Source organism: Salmo salar, chromosome ssa06 (assembly GCF_905237065.1).
Source record: "Salmo salar chromosome ssa06, Ssal_v3.1, whole genome shotgun sequence".
NCBI lineage: Eukaryota > Metazoa > Chordata > Actinopteri > Salmoniformes > Salmonidae > Salmo > Salmo salar.
This window is the reverse complement of record NC_059447.1, coordinates 98,918-120,000: the sequence shown is the minus strand read 5'-3', so window position 1 is coordinate 120,000 and position 21,083 is coordinate 98,918. Positions and strand designations below refer to the sequence as shown.

General features: G+C 49.0%; 1 pseudogene; it reads right to left on the bottom strand.

Annotated features, from left to right (window-relative positions):
- The window catches only part of LOC123743523 (epsin-2-like), a 20,617-nt pseudogene extending 909 nt beyond the window's left edge, over positions 1-19,708 (bottom strand).
- Positions 19,709-21,083: the final 1,375 nt, after the last annotated feature.

The window sequence follows — 21,083 nt, the reverse complement described above, 5'->3', positions numbered from 1 at the left end:
TCCCCCTGCAGTACCCCGGATGGCCTTCCATTGGAGTTAGTCAATGAAAAGGGGGCAGCACTGAGCCATCTCCCCTGCAGTACCCCGGACGGCCTTCCATTGGAGTTACTCAATGAAAAGGGGGCAGCACTGAGCCGTCTCCCCTGTCTGGTACCTCCACCACACTCACACACTGTTGGGGCGAGTGACTCTGAACTTACAATGGTTCGCCCCAAAGTCGATATATATTGTATTTTGCTATTTTGCCTCATGACTCCTACATACTTTGTTGACTACAAAAACTTTCTTTACCCAAAACGTGGGACAGACTGTTTGTTCCAACACTCGGGACTCTGACTTTCTATTGGTTTACACAGACTCTTGGCCTCCCATCCTATTCTAAACCACCTCTCGCCGGCTTTGAGTTCATGTTACCTGATGAAATTGCTGTTACAATAGGATCTTGGAGCCATCTGATAGACATTGAGATGTCATAAATCAGCACTGTAGAGTTCTCCCCTGTCCTCTGCCGTTCCCTGATTGTATTACTGCTGATGATGATATCTGGAAATGTCCATATACTCCCTGGCCCATCTACTGTTGCTAGGCCCAATTCTGACTTGTGCTCCGATATCTGCCTCGTAAAAAGCCTTGGGGTTTTCTGCACGTTAACACTCGGAAGCTTATTACCTAAAATGGATCCATTGAAAGTGTGGGTTCACATCTCCAATCCAGATGTGTTGGTCATTACTGAGATGTGGTTAAGGAAGAGTGTTTTGAATCCTGATGTTTAACCTTTCTGGTTCTAAACTTTTTTTCGGAAAGACAGATCTTCCAAAGGTGGTGGAGTGGCAATCTTTTACCAAGGATCACCTTCAGTGCTCAGTTGTCTCCACCAAGTCTGTCCCCCAAACAATTTGATTTGCTCGTTTTTAAGCTTTAAAAACTTTCAAATAGCTCTTTGTTGACTGTTGCTGGGTGCTATCGTCCTCCATCAGCACCGGCCTGTACCCCACCGGCCCTCAGCACCGGCCTGGACCCCACCGGCCCTCAGCACCGGCCTGGACCCCACCGGCCCTCAGCACCGGCCTGGACCCCACCGGCCCTCAGCACCGGCCCGTACCCCACCTGCCCTCAGCACCGGCCCGCACCCCACCTGCCCTCAGCACCGCCCGTACCCACCTGCCCTCAGCACCGGCCCGTACCCCACCTGCCCTCAGCACCGGCCCGTACCCCACCTGCCCTCAGCACCGGCCCGTACCCCACTTGCCCTCAGCACCGGCCCGTACCCCACCTGCCCTCAGCACCGGCCCGTACCCTACCTGTACCCTACCTGCCCTCAGCACCGGCCCGTACCCTACCTGCCCTCAGCACCGGCCTGTACCCTACCTGCCCTCAGCACAGGCCTGTACCCTACCCGCCCTCAGCACAGGCCTGTACCCTACCTGCCCTCAGCACCGGCCTGTACCCTACCTGCCCTCAGCACAGGCCTGTACCCTTTACACTAAGTCTGAATTTGTCCTGCTAGGTGACCTAAACTGGGACATGCTTAAACCACCTGACTAAACCCTAAAGCAATGGGACTCCCTAAATCTTGCTCAGATTATCACCAATCCCACAAGGCTACTCTCCTCAATGTTATCCTCACAAATAATCCTGATAGGTAGGTATCAGTCTGGTGTTTCCTGTAAGGACCTTAGTGATCACTGTTTTACAGCCTGTGTTCGTAATGGCTGCCCAGTGAAACCACCTTTCCTGATTTGTCATAGACGCTTGCTAAACAACTTTAACGAGCAAGCCTTCCCTTCATGACCTGGCCTCTGTGAAATGGTATAGAATCAGCTTGTTCCCATCTGTTGAAGATGCTTGGACCTTATTTTTTTTATATTTTCAGTGGTATTGTTAACATAACACGCCCCCATAAAGAAAATTAGAATTAAAAAAACAGGTTCAGCTCCTGATTCGACCGTGATCTTGCAGAGTTACTACCACCTCAAGAATTGCATTTGGCAAAAGACTCAGCACACGCATACTCAGGCTGACTGGCTCTCGTTCAGGCAAATGAGATATAAATTCACTCAGGCTATCCGGAAGGCCAAAGTTAGTTACTTTAAGGAGCAGTTCTCTCTCTGTGGGTCGAACCCCAAGAAGTTCTGGAAAACAGTTAAAGACCTGGAGAATAAATCCTCCTCCTCACAGCTGCCCATGTCCCTTAATGTTGATGATGTGGTTGTTACTGACAAGAAGCACATGGCTGAGCTCTTTAATCACCACTTCATTAAGTCAGGATTCCTATTTGACTCAGCCATGCCTCCTTGCCCGTCCAACATTTCCTCATCTCCCACCCCTTCTAATGCGACTAACCCTGATGCTCCTCCCTCTTTTCCCCTGCCCTGCTACAAAGTTTCTCCCTGCAGGCGGTCACTGAGTCCGAGGTGCTAAAGGAGCTCCATAAACTTGACCCCCCAAAAACATCTGGGTCAGATGGTTTAGACCCTTTCTTCTTTAAGGTTGCTGCCCCTATCATCGCCAAGCCCTATCTCTGACCTTTTTAACCTGTCTCTCCTCTCTGGGGAGGTTCCCATTGCTTGGAAGGCAGCCACGGTTCGTCCTTTATTTAAAGGGGGGAGATCAAGCTGATCCTAACTGTTATAGGCCTACTTCTATTTTGCCCTGTTCATCAAAAGTGTTGGAAAACTTATCAATAATCAACTGACTGGCTTTCTTGATGTCTGTAGTATTCTCTCTGGTCTGCAATCTGGTTTCCTGCTCAGGTTATGGACGTGTCACTGCAACCTTAAAGGTCCTCAATGATGTCACCATTTCCCTTGATTCTCAGCAATGTTGTGCTTCTATTTTTATTGACTCGGTCAAAGCTTTTGATACGGTAGACCGTTCCGTTCTTGTGGGCCGACTAAGGAGTATTGGTGTCTCTGAGGGGTCTTTGGCCTGGTTTGCTAACTACCTCTCTCAAAGAGTGCAGTGTATAAAGTCAGAACATCTGCTGTCTCAGCCACTGCCTGTCACCAAGGGAGTACCCCAAGGCTCGACCCTAGGCCCCACGCTCTTCTCAATTTACAACAATAACATAGCTCAGGCAGTAGGAAGCTCTCTCATCCATTTATATGCAGATGATACAGTCTTCTACTCAGCTGGCCCCTCCTGGATTTTGTGTTAAACGCTCTACAACAAAGCTTTCTTAGTGTCCAACAAGCTTTCTCTGCCCTTAACCTTGTTCTGAACACCTCCAAAACAAAGGTCATGTGGTTCGGTAAGAAGATTGCCCCTCTCCCCACATGTGTGATTACTACCTCTGAAGGTTTAGAGCTTGATGTAGTCACTTCATACAAGTACTTGGGAGTATGGCTAGACGGTACACTGTCCTTCTCTCAGCACATCCAGCATATCCAAGCTGCAGGCTAAATTTAAATCTAGACTTGGTTCTCTCTTTCGTAATTGCTCCTCTTTCACCCCAGCCGCCAAACTAACCCTGATTCAGATGACCATCCTACCCATGCTAGATTACGGAGACATAATTTATAGATCGGCAGGTAAGGGTGCTCTCGAGCGGCTAGATGTTCTTTACCATTCGGCCATCAGATTTGCCACCAAATCACTGCACTCTATACTCCTCTGTAAACTGGTGATCTCTGTTTCCCCGTCGCAAGACCCACTGGTTGATGCTTATTTATAAAACCCTCTTAGGCCTCACTCTCCCCCCTATCTGAGATATCTACTGCAGCCCTCATCCTCCACATACAAAAACCCGTTCTGCCAGTCATATTCTGTTAACCTGTTGGGTCTAGGGGGCAGCATTTGCACGTCTGGATAAAAAAAATTACCCGATTTAATCTGGTTACTAATCCTACCAGTAACTACAATATGCATATACTTATTATATATGGATAGAAAACACTCTAAAGTTTCCAAAACTGTTTGAATGGTGTCTGTGAGTATAACAGAACTCATTTGGCAGGCAAAACCCTGAGACATTTTCTGACAGGAAGTGGATACCTGATGTGTTGTATTGACTTTAAACCTATCCCATCGAAAAACACAGGGGTTTAGGAATATTCCTATTGCTTCCACTAGATGTCACCAGCCTTTACAAAGTGTTTTGAGTCTTCTGGAGGGAGATCTGACCGAACAAGAGCCATGGAACGATGATGTCCCATTAGACACCTGGCGCGCGAGTTCATGTTGGGTACCCCTCGTTCCAATACGTTATAAAAGAGTATGCATTCGTCCACCTTGAATATTATTCATGTTCTGGTTAAAAAGGCCCTAATGATTTATGCTATACAACGTTTGACATGTTTGAACGAACGGAAATATATTTTTCCCCTCGTTCATGACGAAGTCCGGCTGGCTTACATCATGTGCTAACGAGACAGAGATTTTTGGACATAAATGATGAGCTTTTTTGAACAAAACTACATTCGTTATGGACCTGTGATACCTGGAAGTGACATCTGATGAAGAGAATCAAAGGTAATGGATTATTTACATAGTATTTTCGATTTTAGATCTCCCCAACATGACGTCTAGTCTGTATCGCAACGCGTATTTTTCTGGGCGCAGTGCTCAGATTATTGCAAAGTGTGATTTCCCAGTAAGGTTATTTTTAAATCTGGCAAGTTGATTGCGTTCAAAAGATGTAAATCTATAATTCTTTAAATGACAATATAATATTTTACCAATGTTTTCTAATTTTAATTATTTAATTTGTGACGCTGACTTGACTGCCGGTTATTGGAGGAAACGATTTCCTCAACATCAATGCCATAGTAAAACGCTGTTTTTGGATATAAATATGAACTTGATAGAACTAAAAATGCATGCATTGTCTAACATAATGTCCTAGGAGTGTCATCTGATGGAGATTGTCAAAGGTTAGTGCATCATTTTAGCTGGTTTTATGGTTTTGGTGACCCTGTCTTTGACTTGACAAAACATTACACACAACTCTTGTAAATGTACTGTCCTAACATACTCTAAATTTATGCTTTCGCCGTAAAACCTTTTGAAATCGTAAAACGTGGTTAGATTAAGGAGATGTTTATCTTTCAAATGGTGTAACATAGTTGTATTTTTGAAAAATTTGAATTTTGACATTTATTTGGATTCAAATTTGCCGCTTCTTGAAATGCACCTGCTGTTGATGGAGTGCACCACGGGTGGCACGCTAGCGTCCCACCTAGCCCCAAGAGGTTAAAGGTCCCCAAAGCGAACACATCCCTGGGTCGCTCGTCTTTTCAGTTCACTGCAGCTAGCGACTGGAACGAGCTGCAACAAACACTCAAACTGGACAGTTTTATCTCAATCTCTTCATTCAAAGACTCAATCATGGACACTCTTACTGACAGTTGTGGCTGCTTTGTGTGATGTATTGTTGTCTCTACCTTCTTGACCTTTGTGCTGTTGTCTGTGCCCAATAATGTTTGTACCATGCCGTGTTGCGCTGCTGCCACGCTGTGTTGTCGTGTTGCGCTGCTGCCACGCTGTGTTGTCGTGTTTGCGTTGCTGCCACGCTGTGTTGCTACCATAACTGACTTGCCTAGTTAAATAAAAAGTTAAAATAAAACAAATATATATAGATTTTTTAAAGCACTGAGCTAGCCTGCAACTTCAATTCTTGGAGTACATCAAACTGCACATGTTCAGTCTGATTGAGACTCCATCCTAATCCACTTCCTGTTCAGTCAGACTCCATCCTAATCCACTTCCTGTTCCGTCAGACTCCATCCTAATCCACTTCCTGTTCAGTCAGACTCCATCCTAATCCACTTCCTGTTCCGTCAGACTCCATCCTAATCCACTTCCTGTTCAGTCAGACTCCATCCTAATCCACTTCCTGTTCAGTCAGACTCCATCCTAATCCACTTCCTGTTCAGTCAGACTCCATCCTAATCCACTTCCTGTTCAGTCAGACTCCATCCTAATCCACTTCCTGTTCAGTCAGACTCATCCTAATCCACTTCCTGTTCAGTCAGACTCCATCCTAATCCACTTCCTGTTCAGTCAGACTCCATCCTAATCCACTTCCTGTTCAGTCAGACTCCATCCTAATCCACTTCCTGTTCAGTCTTCACGTAGGAACGAACAGTGTCAGGTGATCGATGGCTTTGTCCTTTCAGCAAGAAGCTGCAACAAACACACACTGTATCCTAGGAGTCTGTACAGTCCAAGGATGAACACAACTCCCAGCCAGCCCTCCTCCCGGCCAGTCAGCCAGCCCTCCTCCCAGTCAGCCAGCCAGCCCTCCTCCCAGTCAGCCAGCCAGCCCTCCTCCCAGTCAGCCAGCCAGCCCTCCTCCCAGCCAGCCAGCCAGCCCTCCTCCCAGCCAGCCAGCCAGCCAGCCCTCCTCCCAGCCAGCCAGCCAGCCAGCCCTCCTCCCAGCCAGCCAGCCAGCCAGCCCTCCTCCCAGCCAGCCAGCCCTCCTCCCAGCCAGCCAGCCAGCCAGCCAGCCCTCCTCCCAGCCAGCCAGCCAGCCAGCCAGCCAGCCAGCCCTCCTCCCAGCCAGCCAGCCAACCAGCCAGCCAACCAGCCAGCCCTCCTCCCAGCCAGCCCTCCTCCCAGCCAGCCAGCCAACCAGCCAGCCCTCCTCCCAGCCAGCCAGCCAGCCCTCCTGCCAGCCAGCCAGCCAGCCCTCCTCCCAGCCAGCCAGCCAGCCCTCCTCCCAGCCAGCCAGCCAGCCCTCTTCCCAGCCAGCCAGCCAGCCAGCCCTCCTCCCAGCCAGCCAGCCCTCCTCCCAGCCCTCCTCCCAGCCAGCCAGCCAACCAGCCAGCCCTCCTCCCAGCCAGCCAGCCAGCCAGCCCTCCTCCCAGCCAGCCAACCAGCCAGCCCTCCTCCCAGCCAGCCAGCCAGCCCTCCTCCCAGCCAGCCAGCCAGCCAGCCAGCCAGCCAGCCCTCCTCCCAGCCAGCCAACCAGCCAGCCCTCCTCCCAGCCAGCCAGCCCTCCTCCCAGCCAGCCAGCCAGCCAGCCAGCCAGCCAGCCAGCCAGCCAGCCCTCCTCCCAGCCAGCCAGCCAGCCAGCCAGCCAGCCAACCAGCCAGCCCCCTCCTCCCAGCCAGCCAGCCAACCCTCCTCCCAGCCAGCCAGCCAACCCTCCTCCCAGCCAGCCCTCCTCCCAGCCAGCCCTCCTCCCAGCCAGCCCTCCTCCCAGCCAGCCCTCCTCCCAGCCAGCCAGCCAGCCCTTCTCCTGCCAGCCAGCCAGCCAGCCTACAGACAGAGATCCTAGTGAAGTATAAATATAGCTCTGGTATCTCTCAGTACTACAAACCATGAAAAGGAAAAACCCAAAAATAAACTGCATTTAATCCGTCATGGAAATAATAAATATGCTAATGAAGTACTGAAAAACATGGTTCCTTCCACCTTCAATAATAACCTCATTATATTAACCCGGTCTCATAAAGACAACGCCACACCTTCCATTATATTAACCCGGTCTCATAAAGACAACGCCACACCTTCCATTATATTAACCCCGGTCTCATAAAGACAACGCCACACCTTCCATTATATTAACCCGGTCTCATAAAGACAACGCCACACCTTCCATTATATTAACCCGGTCTCATAAAGACAACGCCCACCTTCCATTATATTAACCCCGTCTCATAAAGACAACGCCCCACCTTCCATTATATTAACCCCGTCTCATAAACACAACGCCACACCTTCCATTATATTAACCCCGTCTCATAAAGACAATGCCTCCACACCTTCCATTATATTAACCCCGTCTCATAAAGAAAACGCCACACCTTCCATTATATTAACCCCGTCTCATAAAGACAACACCTCCACACCTTCCATTATATTAACCCCCCCAGCCCCGCTCTCATTGGCTGATTCAGCTGCTACACAGTTTCCACCACATTTATCATAACCACACACACACACACACACACACACACGTGAGACCTAGGAGCTCCACTGCTGTGACCTAAAGGTCAGAGGTGACTGGGGCCAGAGAGAGAGGAAGTGTTGTTTCTTCTCTCTCTCTCCACGGTGAAGGAGGGATAAACACGGAGCTCTCCAGAGAAGAAGAACAGAGTCCAGCCACGTGAAGGAGAGAAGGGGAACAGATTCCAGTCACGTGAAGGGGGAAGGGAGGGAAGAGGAACAGATTCCAGTCATGTGAAGGACAGAAGGGGGAACTCTCCTCTCTTCTCTCTCTCTCTCACACACACACACCACACACACACACACACACACACACACCACACACACTGTGTGTGTGTGGTGTGTGGTGTGTGGTGTGTGTGTGTGTGTGTGTGTGTGTGTGTGTGTGAGAGAGAGAGAGAGAGAGAGAGAGAGAGTTAGGTCTACTCACAGCCGTGGTAAGATGCAGGTGACCCCTCTGACTTGCCGTACTCCTCGCTGTAGGAGGTCGACAGGTTGGGTTGAGACGAACCTCTGCCAAAACCCTGACCTGGTGTCACCGCCCCTGTAGTGGTTACCTGGGCCATCCTCTCCTTTCGTCTTCAGAGCCTGGGAACGCTCACCTGGACAGGACAACATATCATCATCATCACTAACCTCACCTGGACAGGACAAACATACCATCATCACTAACCTCACCTGGACAGGACAACATACCATCATCATCACTAACCTCACCTGGACAGGACAACATACCATCATCATCATCACTAACCTCACCTGGACAGGACAACATACCATCATCACTAACCTCACCTGGACAGGACAACATACCATCATCATCATCACTAACCTCACCTGGACAGGACAACATACCATCATCATCATCATCACTAACCTCACCTGGACAGGACAACATACCATCATCACTAACCTCACCTGGACAGGACAACATACCATCATCACTAACCTCACCTGGACAGGACAACATACCATCATCACTAACCTCACCTGGACAGGACAACATACCATCATCATCATCACTAACCTCACCTGGACAGGACAACATACCATCATCACTAACCTCACCTGGACAGGACAACATATCATCATCACTAACCTCACCTGGACAGGACAACATACCATCATCACTAACCTCACCTGGACAGGACAACATACATCATCATCATCATCATCATCACTAACCTCACCTGGACAGGACAACATACCATCATCACTAACCTCACCTGGACAGGACAACATACCATCATCATCACTAACCTCACCTGGACAGGACAACATACCATCATCACTAACCTCACCTGGACAGGACAACATACCATCATCACTAACCTCACCTGGACAGGACAACATACCATCATCATCATCATCACTAACCCTCACCTGGACAGGACAACATACCATCATCACTAACCTCACCTGGACAGGACAACATACCATCATCATCACTAACCTCACCTGGACAGGACAACATACCATCATCATCACTAACCTCACCTGGACAGGACAACATACCATCATCATCATCATCATCATCACTAACCTCACCTGGACAGGACAACATACCATCATCACTAACCTCACCTGGACAGGACAACATACCATCATCATCACTAACCTCACCTGGACAGGACAACATACCATCATCATCATCATCATCATCACTAACCTCACCTGGACAGGACAACATACCATCATCACTAACCTCACCTGGACAGGACAACATACCATCATCATCACTAACCTCACCTGGACAGGACAACATACCATCATCACTAACCTCACCTGGACAGGACAACATACCATCATCATCACTAACCTCACCTGGACAACATACCATCATCATCACTAACCTCACCTGGACAGGACAACATACCATCATCATCACTAACCTCACCTGGACAACATACCATCATCATCACTAACCTCACCTGGACAGGACAACATATTACTCATCATCATCATCACTAACCTCACCTGGACAGGACAACATACCATCATCACTAACCTCACCTGGACAACATACCATCATCATCACTAACCTCACCTGGACAGGACAACATACCATCATCATCACTAACCTCACCTGGACAGGACAACATACCATCATCACTAACCTCACCTGGACAGGACAACATACCATCATCACTAACCTCACCTGGACAGGACAACATACCATCATCATCATCACTAACCTCACCTGGACAGGACAACATACCATCATCACTAACCTCACCTGGACAGGACAACATACCATCATCATCACTAACCTCACCTGGACAGGACAACATACCATCATCACTAACCTCACCTGGACAGGACAACATACCATCATCACTAACCTCACCTGGACAGGACAACATACCATCATCACTAACCTCACCTGGACAGGACAACATACCATCATCACTAACCTCACCTGGACAGGACAACATACCATCATCATCACTAACCTCACCTGGACAGGACAACATACCATCATCATCATCACTAACCTCACCTGGACAGGACAACATACCATCATCATCATCATCATCACTAACCTCACCTGGACAGGACAACATACCATCATCATCACTAACCTCACCTGGACAGGACAACATACCATCATCATCACTAACCTCACCTGGACAGGACAACATACCATCATCATCACTAACCTCACCTGGACAGGACAACATATCATCATCACTAACCTCACCTGGACAGGACAACATACCATCATCACTAACCTCACCTGGACAGGACAACATACCATCATCACTAACCTCACCTGGACAGGACAACATACCATCATCACTAACCTCACCTGGACAGGACAACATACCATCATCATCATCACTAACCTCACCTGGACAGGACAACATACCATCATCATCATCACTAACCTCACCTGGACAGGACAACATATCATCATCACTAACCTCACCTGGACAGGACAACATACCATCATCACTAACCTCACCTGGACAGGACAACATACCATCATCACTAACCTCACCTGGACAGGACAACATACCATCATCACTAACCTCACCTGGACAGGACAACATACCATCATCACTAACCTCACCTGGACAGGACAACATACCATCATCACTAACCTCACCTGGACAGGACAACATACCATCATCACTAACTCACCTGGACAGGACAACATACCATCATCATCACTAACCTCACCTGGACAGGACAACATACCATCATCATCACTAACCTCACCTGGACAGGACAACATACACATCATCATCATCATCATCATCATCATCACTAACCTCACCTGGACAGGACAACATATCATCATCATCATCATCACTAACCTCACCTGGACAGGACAACATACCATCATCACTAACCTCACCTGGACAGGACAACATACCATCATCATCACTAACCTCACCTGGACAGGACAACATACCATCATCATCACTAACCTCACCTGGACAGGACAACATACCATCATCATCATCACTAACCTCACCTGGACAGGACAACATACCATCATCATCATCACTAACCTCACCTGGACAGGACAACATACCATCATCACTAACCTCACCTGGACAGGACAACATACCATCATCACTAACCTCACCTGGACAGGACAACATACCATCATCATCACTAACCTCACCTGGACAGGACAACATACCATCATCATCATCACTAACCTCACCTGGACAGGACAACATACCATCATCATCATCACTAACCTCACCTGGACAGGACAACATACCATCATCACTAACCTCACCTGGACAGGACAACATATCATCATCATCACTAACCTCACCTGGACAGGACAACATACCATCATCATCATCACTAACCTCACCTGGACAGGACAACATACCATCATCACTAACCTCACCTGGACAGGACAACATACCATCATCATCATCACTAACCTCACCTGGACAGGACAACATACCATCATCACTAACCTCACCTGGACAGGACAACATACCATCATCATCACTAACCTCACCTGGACAGGACAACATACCATCATCACTAACCTCACCTGGACAGGACAACATACCATCATCACTAACCTCACCTGGACAGGACAACATACCATCATCATCACTAACCTCACCTGGACAGGACAACATATCATCATCATCATCATCACTAACCTCACCTGGACAGGACAACATACCATCATCACTAACCTCACCTGGACAGGACAACATACCATCATCATCATCACTAACCTCACCTGGACAGGACAACATACCATCATCACTAACCTCACCTGGACAGGACAACATACCATCATCACTAACCTCACCTGGACAGGACAACATACCATCATCATCACTAACCTCACCTGGACAGGACAACATATCATCATCACTAACCTCACCTGGACAGGACAACATACCATCATCATCATCATCACTAACCTCACCTGGACAGGACAACATATCATCATCACTAACCTCACCTGGACAGGACAACATACCATCATCACTAACCTCACCTGGACAGGACAACATACCATCATCATCATCACTAACCTCACCTGGACAGGACAACATACCATCATCATCACCACTAACCTCACCTGGACAGGACAACATATCATCATCACTAACCTCACCTGGACAGGACAACATACCATCATCATCATCACTAACCTCACCTGGACAGGACAACATACCATCATCACTAACCTCACCTGGACAGGACAACATACCATCATCACTAACCTCACCTGGACAGGACAACATACCATCATCATCATCACTAACCTCACCTGGACAGGACAACATACCATCATCATCATCACTAACCTCACCTGGACAGGACAACATACCATCATCACTAACCTCACCTGGACAGGACAACATACCATCATCACTAACCTCACCTGGACAGGACAACATACCATCATCATCACTAACCTCACCTGGACAGGACAACATACCATCATCACTAACCTCACCTGGACAGGACAACATACCATCATCATCACTAACCTCACCTGGACAGGACAACATACCATCATCATCATCATCACTAACCTCACCTGGACAGGACAACATACCATCATCATCATCACTAACCTCACCTGGACAGGACAACATACCATCATCACTAACCTCACCTGGACAGGACAACATACCATCATCACTAACCTCACCTGGACAGGACAACATACCATCATCACTAACCTCACCTGGACAGGACAACATACCATCATCACTAACCTCACCTGGACAGGACAACATACCATCATCATCACTAACCTCACCTGGACAGGACAACATACCATCATCACTAACCTCACCTGGACAGGACAACATACCATCATCATCATCATCATCACTAACCTCACCTGGACAGGACAACATATCATCATCACTAACCTCACCTGGACAGGACAACATACCATCATCATCATCACTAACCTCACCTGGACAGGACAACATACCATCATCACTAACCTCACCTGGACAGGACAACATACCATCATCACTAACCTCACCTGGACAGGACAACATACCATCATCATCATCATCACTAACCTCACCTGGACAGGACAACATACCATCATCATCATCATCATCACTAACCTCACCTGGACAGGACAACATACCATCATCATCATCATCATCACTAACCTCACCTGGACAGGACAACATACCATCATCACTAACCTCACCTGGATAGGACAACATACCATCATCATCATCACTAACCTCACCTGGACAGGACAACATACCATCATCACTAACCTCACCTGGACAGGACAACATACCATCATCACTAACCTCACCTGGACAGGACAACATACCATCATCATCACTAACCTCACCTGGACAGGACAACATACCATCATCATCATCACTAACCTCACCTGGACAGGACAACATATCATCATCATCACTAACCTCACCTGGACAGGACAACATACCATCATCACTAACCTCACCTGGACAGGACAACATACCATCATCATCATCACTAACCTCACCTGGACAGGACAACATACCATCATCATCACTAACCTCACCTGGACAGGACAACATACCATCATCACTAACCTCACCTGGACAGGACAACATACCATCATCATCATCATCATCACTAACCTCACCTGGACAGGACAACATACCATCATCACTAACCTCACCTGGACAGGACAACATACCATCATCATCATCACTAACCTCACCTGGACAGGACAACATACCATCATCACTAACCTCACCTGGACAGGACAACATACCATCATCATCACTAACCTCACCTGGACAGGACAACATACCATCATCACTAACCTCACCTGGACAGGACAACATACCATCATCACTAACCTCACCTGGACAGGACAACATATCATCATCACTAACCTCACCTGGACAGGACAACATACCATCATCACTAACCTCACCTGGACAGGACAACATACCATCATCATCATCACTAACCTCACCTGGACAGGACAACATACCATCATCATCATCACTAACCTCACCTGGACAGGACAACATACCATCATCACTAACCTCACCTGGACAGGACAACATACCATCATCACTAACCTAGGCAAAGACACTGGACAGGAAAAATACATCATCACTAACCTCACCTGGACAGGACAACATACCATCATCACTAACCTCACCTGGACAGGACAACATACCATCATCATCACTAACCTCACCTGGACAGGACAACATACCATCATCACTAACCTCACCTGGACAGGACAACATACCATCATCACTAACCTCACCTGGACAGGACAACATACCATCATCACTAACCTCACCTGGACAGGACAACATACCATCATCACTAACCTCACCTGGACAGGACAACATACCATCATCACTAACCTCACCTGGACAGGACAACATACCATCATCACTAACCTCACCTGGACAGGACAACATACCATCATCACTAACCTCACCTGGACAGGACAACATACCATCATCACTAACCTCACCTGGACAGGACAACATACCATCATCATCACTAACCTCACCTGGACAGGACAACATACCATCATCATCACTAACCTCACCTGGACAGGACAACATACCATCATCACTAACCTCACCTGGACAGGACAACATACCATCATCATCATCACTAACCTCACCTGGACAGGACAACATACCATCATCATCACTAACCTCACCTGGACAGGACAACATACCATCATCACTAACCTCACCTGGACAGGACAACATACCATCATCATCATCATCACTAACCTCACCTGGACAGGACAACATACCATCATCATCATCACTAACCTCACCTGGACAGGACAACATACCATCATCATCATCATCACTAACCTCACCTGGACAGGACAACATACCATCATCATCATCATCACTAACCTCACCTGGACAGGACAACATACCATCATCATCATCATCATCACTAACCTCACCTGGACAGGACAACATACCATCATCATCATCACTAACCTCACCTGGACAGAGTGGTCTATGATAGACAGGACATTACCCCAGACAGGACATTACCCCAGACTAGAATATCTCTGCTGTAACCCAGAAGGAGGGGAATGTAATCTGTAGAGACTAGAATATCTCTGCTGTAACCCAGAAGACAAGGAGGGGAATGTAATCTGTAGAGACTAGAATATCTCTGCTGTAATCCAGAAGACAAGGAAGGGAATGTAATCTGTCGACACTAGAATATCTCTGCTGTAACCAAGAAGACAAGGAAGGGAATGTAATCTGTCGAGACTAGAATATCTCTGCTGTAACGAAGAAAACAAGATGGGAATGTAATCTGTAGAGACTAGAATATCTCTGCTGTAATCCAGAAGCTTGATCTTGCCATTGGATACTTCAGCTAGCAAATCAAAATGCAAAGATGTCGCCGTGAGCAAGATATCATTGATTTGACACATCTTTAAGACGTCCTAGTTGTACAAAACTTAGTGTTGTATGAAGTGGAAGAGAAGGCAGCAACGCCTGGTGTTAAATCCTACTGTCTATTTCTGAAGACACCGGGTTACCGCCCCAGTCTTCAGTACAGTCAACATGAAGCTCCCAGCCTACAGTCCCTCCTCGTCTTTCAGCAGTACCACCTCCCTCTCCCCGCCTTTCAGCAGTACCACCTCCCTCTCCCCGCCTTTCAGCAGTACCACCTCCCTCTCCCCCCTTTCAGCAGTACCACCTCCCTCTCCTCTCCTTTCAGCAGTACCACCTCCCTCTCCTCTCCTTTCAGCAGTACCACCTCCCTCTCCCCCCTTTCAGCAGTACCACCTCCCTCTCCCCGCCTTTCAGCAGTACCACCTCCCTCTCCCCGCCTTTCAGCAGTACCACCTCCCTCTCCCCCCTTTCAGCAGTACCACCTCCCTCTCCCCGCCTTTCAGCAGTACCACCTCCCTCTCCCCCCTTTCAGCAGTACCACCTCCCTCTCCCCGCCTTTCAGCAGTACCACCTCCCTCTCCTCTCCTTTCAGCAGTACCACCTCCCTCTCCCCGCCTTTCAGCAGTACCACCTCCCTCTCCTCTCCTTTCAGCAGTACCACCTCCCTCTCCTCATCTTTCAGCAGAACCACCACCTCCCTCTTCCTCACCTTTCAGTCTCTCCTCATCTTTCAGCAGAACCACCACCTCCCTCCCTCTTCCTCACCTTTCAGTCTCTCCTCGTCTTTCAGCAGAACCACCACCTCCCTCTTCCTCACCTTTCAGTCTCTCCTCATCTTTCAGCAGAACCACCACCTCCCTCTTCCTCACCTTTCAGTCTCTCCTCATCTTTCAGCAGTACCACCACCTCCCTCTTCCTCACCTTTCAGTCTCTCCTCGTCTTTCAGCAGAACCACCACCTCCCTCCTCTTCCTCACCTTTCAGTCTCTCCTCATCTTTCAGCAGAACCACCACCTCCCTCCTCTTCCTCACCTTTCAGTCTCTCCTCATCTTTCAGCAGTACCACCACCTCCCTCTTCCTCACCTTTCAGTCTCTCCTCATCTTTCAGCAGAACCACCACCTCCCTCCTCTTCCTCACCTTTCAGTCTCTCCTCATCTTTCAGCAGTACCACCACCTCCTTCCTCATCTTTCAGCAGAACCACCACCTCCCTCTTCCTCACCTTTCAGTCTTTCCTCGTCTTTCAGCAGAACCACCACCTCCCTCCCTCTTCCTCACCTTTCAGTCTCTCCTCGTCTTTCAGCAGAACCACCAGCTCCCTCCTCTTCCTCACCTTTCAGTCTCTCCTCATCTTTCAGTAGAACCACCTCCCTCTTCCTCACCTTTCAGTCTCTCCTCGTCTCTCAGCAGAACCACCACCTCCCTCCTCTTCCTCACCTTTCAGTCTCTCCTCGTCTTTCAGCAGAACCACCTCCCTCCCTCTTCCTCACCTTTCAGTCTCTCCTCGTCTCTCAGCAGAACCACCACCTCCCTCTTCCTCACCTTTCAGTCTCTCCTCGTCTTTCAGCAGTACCACCACCTCCTTCCTCTTCCTCATCTTTCAGCAGAACCACCACCTCCCTCTTCCTCACCTTTCAGTCTCTCGTCATCTTTCAGCAGTACCACCTCCCTCTCCTCATCTTTCAGTAGAACCACCTCCCTCTTCCTCACCTTTCAGTCTCTCCTCGTCTTTCAGCAGAACCACCACCTCCCTCCTCTTCCTCACCTTTCAGTCTCTCCTCATCTTTCAGCAGAACCACCACCTCCCTCCTCTTCCTCACCTTTCAGTCTCTCCTCGTCTTTCAGCAGAACCACCACCTCCCTCTTCCTCACCTTTCAGTCTCTCCTCATCTTTCAGCAGAACCACCACCTCCCTCTTCCTCACCTTTCAGTCTCTCCTCATCTTTCAGCAGAACCACCTCCCGCCTCTTCCTCACCTTTCAGTCTCTCCTCATCTTTCAGCAGAACCACCACCTCCCTCCTCTTCCTCACCTTTCAGTCTCTCCTCGTCTTTCAGCAGAACCACCACCTCCCTCTTCCTCACCTTTCAGTCTCTCCTCATCTTTCAGCAGTACCACCACCTCCCTCCTCTTCCTCACCTTTCAGTCTCTCCTCGTCTTTCAGCAGAACCACCACCTCCCTCCTCTTCCTCACCTTTCAGTCTCTCCTCGTCTTTCAGCAGAACCACCACCTCCCTCCTCTTCCTCACCTTTCAGTCTCTCCTCGTCTTTCAGCAGAACCACCAGCTGTTTGCTCTTCTCTCTGACGTTGATTCCCTGGTCCTTTCCGTCTCTGTCGATGTACTGGAAATCCTTCAGAGTCTGAATGGCAAAGATGTTCTCTTTACACTGTAGGGCCACGCGCTCTGACCCTGTCTGGGAAACACACACACACACAATATTAAACACTGTAGGGGCCACACGCTCTGACCCTGTCTGGAAAACACACACACACACACACACACACACACACACACAACACACACACACACACACACCATATTAAACACTGTAGGGCCACGCGCTCTGTACCCGTCTGGGAACACACACACACACACCATATTAAACACTGTAGGGGCACACGCTCTGTACCCCGTCTGGGAACACACACACACACACACACACACCATATTAAACACTGTAGGGGCCACGCGCTCTGACCCTGTCTGGGAAACACACACACACACACCATATTAAACACTGTAGGGGCCATACGCTCTGTACCCCGTCTGGGAAAACACACACACACACACACACACACACACACACACACACACACACACCATATTAAACACTGTAGGGGCCACACGCTCTGACCCCGTCTGGAAAAATGTCAAAGGGGGTCGAATCCAAACTTGATCTCAGACGTTACATACGGGATACCAGTTAGGATCCTGACCGAAAACGCTCAAAGAAAACCAAGCCAAAACGCTAGGATGAATTTCTTTGTTTAGGTTAGGGTGCGTTTCCCCCGTCCGTCAGGAGACTGAAAAGATTGTCACCTGCCCCCCAGATCCTCAAAAAAGGTTTTTACAGCTGCACCATCGAGAGCATCCTGACCGGTTGGCATCACCGCCTGGTACGGCAACCGCTCTGCATCTGACCCGTAAAAAGGCACTACAGAAAGAGTAGCGCAAACGGGCCCCCCAGTACATCCCCCCCCCCCAAAAAAAATAAAATAATCAGCATTTCACATTCAAATCCACACTTGTTTTTATTCAAAAACGCAACGTGAGACAAATAATAATAAGAATAGTAAAGTTGTAGATTTTTTTTTGATTGGTAACAGTTTTACCTTAATCAGGTAGTCGAGCAGCGTCAGCGCCTTGTAAACGTGCCTCCAGTTCTTCCCGTGGTCGTTGAGGCGTCTCCAGATCATGCTCATGATCTCGCTGAACGCCACCACGTTATAGGTCAGGTCGGCCACCTCTGACATCAGAGAGGACGAAGGGCCCCAGGGGTCGTTGGAAGTGGACTCCCGGACTTTCTTCTCCGCGTCGGAGTAATTGTTCACCATGTTCTTCACAGAACGTCTGATAGTGGAGCTAGGCATTGTGGCGGTCTCACACACACACACGCGCGCTAGCTACCACGACTGGGACACACAGTCAAGAGTGTGTGTGTGTGTGTGTGTGTGTATGATGGAGGGGAGAGAGTTTGTGGATACGAATCCGTTCTCGCTGCACTGGCAGCGTCGTGTGTGTGTTGTCACCGTGTCAGAGTGTGTGTGTGTGTGTGTTGTCAGAGTGTGTGTGTGTGTGTGTGTTGTCAGAGTGTGAGTGTGTGTGTGTGTGTGTGTGTGTGTTGTCAGAGTGTGAGTGTGTGTTCAGGACGTCTCCGCAGACCAGCAGTGTGTTCCACAGTCGTCCAGACAACAGCCTGTTAGAACCATCTCCACACACACAGCCACGCCGTCTACCTGAGGAGAGAGACGGGGGGCAAGGAACAAGAAGAGAGAGGGGGAGCGAACGAACGAAGGGGGAAAGAGAGAGGATGAGCGAAGGGAGAGGGGGAAAGAACGAGAGAGAGGGTCATATCAATTTAAGGGACCAGAAATGTGACTCCTGCCAAACCTCCCTCCTCCTGCCTCCCCCTCCTCACCCTGCCTCCCCCTCCTACCAAACCTCCCCTCACCCTGCCTCCCCCTCCTGCCAAACCTCCCTCCTCACCCTCCTCCCCCCTCTGGCCAAACCTCCCCCTCCTGCCAAACCTCCTTCCTCCCTCCAAACCCCCCCTCCTCACCCTGCCTCCCCCTCCTGCCAAAACTCCTTCCTCCAAACCCCCCTCCTCACCCTGCCTCTCCCCCTGCCTCCCCTCCTGCCAAACCTCCCTCTCCCCCTCCTCACCTTGCCTCCCCCTCCTGCCAAATCTCCTTCCTCCCTCCAAACCTCCCTCCTCACCCTGCCTCCCCCTCCTGCCACTATGAATACAGCACTGACCTAATGACATCTGCTGCTTTAAAATCACTTACCCACACACACACACACACTAGAGGAAGAGCCCCCATCTGTCTCCCCCGGAACAACCCCCCTCCCCAGCGCAGGAGGACTGTACACAGACAGGGTCTGTCAGAGACAGAGAGAGAGAGAGAGCGAGAGACAGACAGAGACACAGACAGACAGAGACACAGACAGACAGAGAGAGAGAGACAGAGACAGACAGAGACAGAGAGAGAGACAGAGAGAGAGACAGAGAGAGAGACAGAGAAAGTCAGCCTAAACCACACTAGACTATGTAACACAAAGCTTTTACTATCTTCATCCTGGAATAGACAAAGTTTGAGGTCATCGGGGGTTTGCCGACCCGGACCTCCTCGTCTCATCGTGCTCTAGTGACTCCTTGGACCAGGGCGCCTGCCTGCAAGCTGACTTCTGTCGTCAGTTGGATGGTGTCTTTTCCTCCGAACACATTGGTGCGACTGGCTTTCCGGATTTTAAGGAGAGCACCGTGTCAAGAAGCAGCGCAGTTTGGCAGGGTCGTGTTTTCGCGGAAGACGCATGGCTCTCGGGCCTTCACCTCTCGAGTCCGTTGCAGCGATGAGACAAGATCGTAACTACCAATTGGATAGAAGGATGGCGCCAGCTGCCCTTTTACGAGCTCCTAACCAACTGTGCTATTTTGTACGGTTTTTTCCACTCTCTTTGTATCTTATTTTGTACATAACGTAAATGCTACTGTCTCTTATGACCAAAAAAAGAGCTTCTACATCAGAACAATTAAATCACCTCAAACTGGATGAAGAATTTTTTTCACATCATCAACTGTTCAGAGGAGACTGCGTGAAT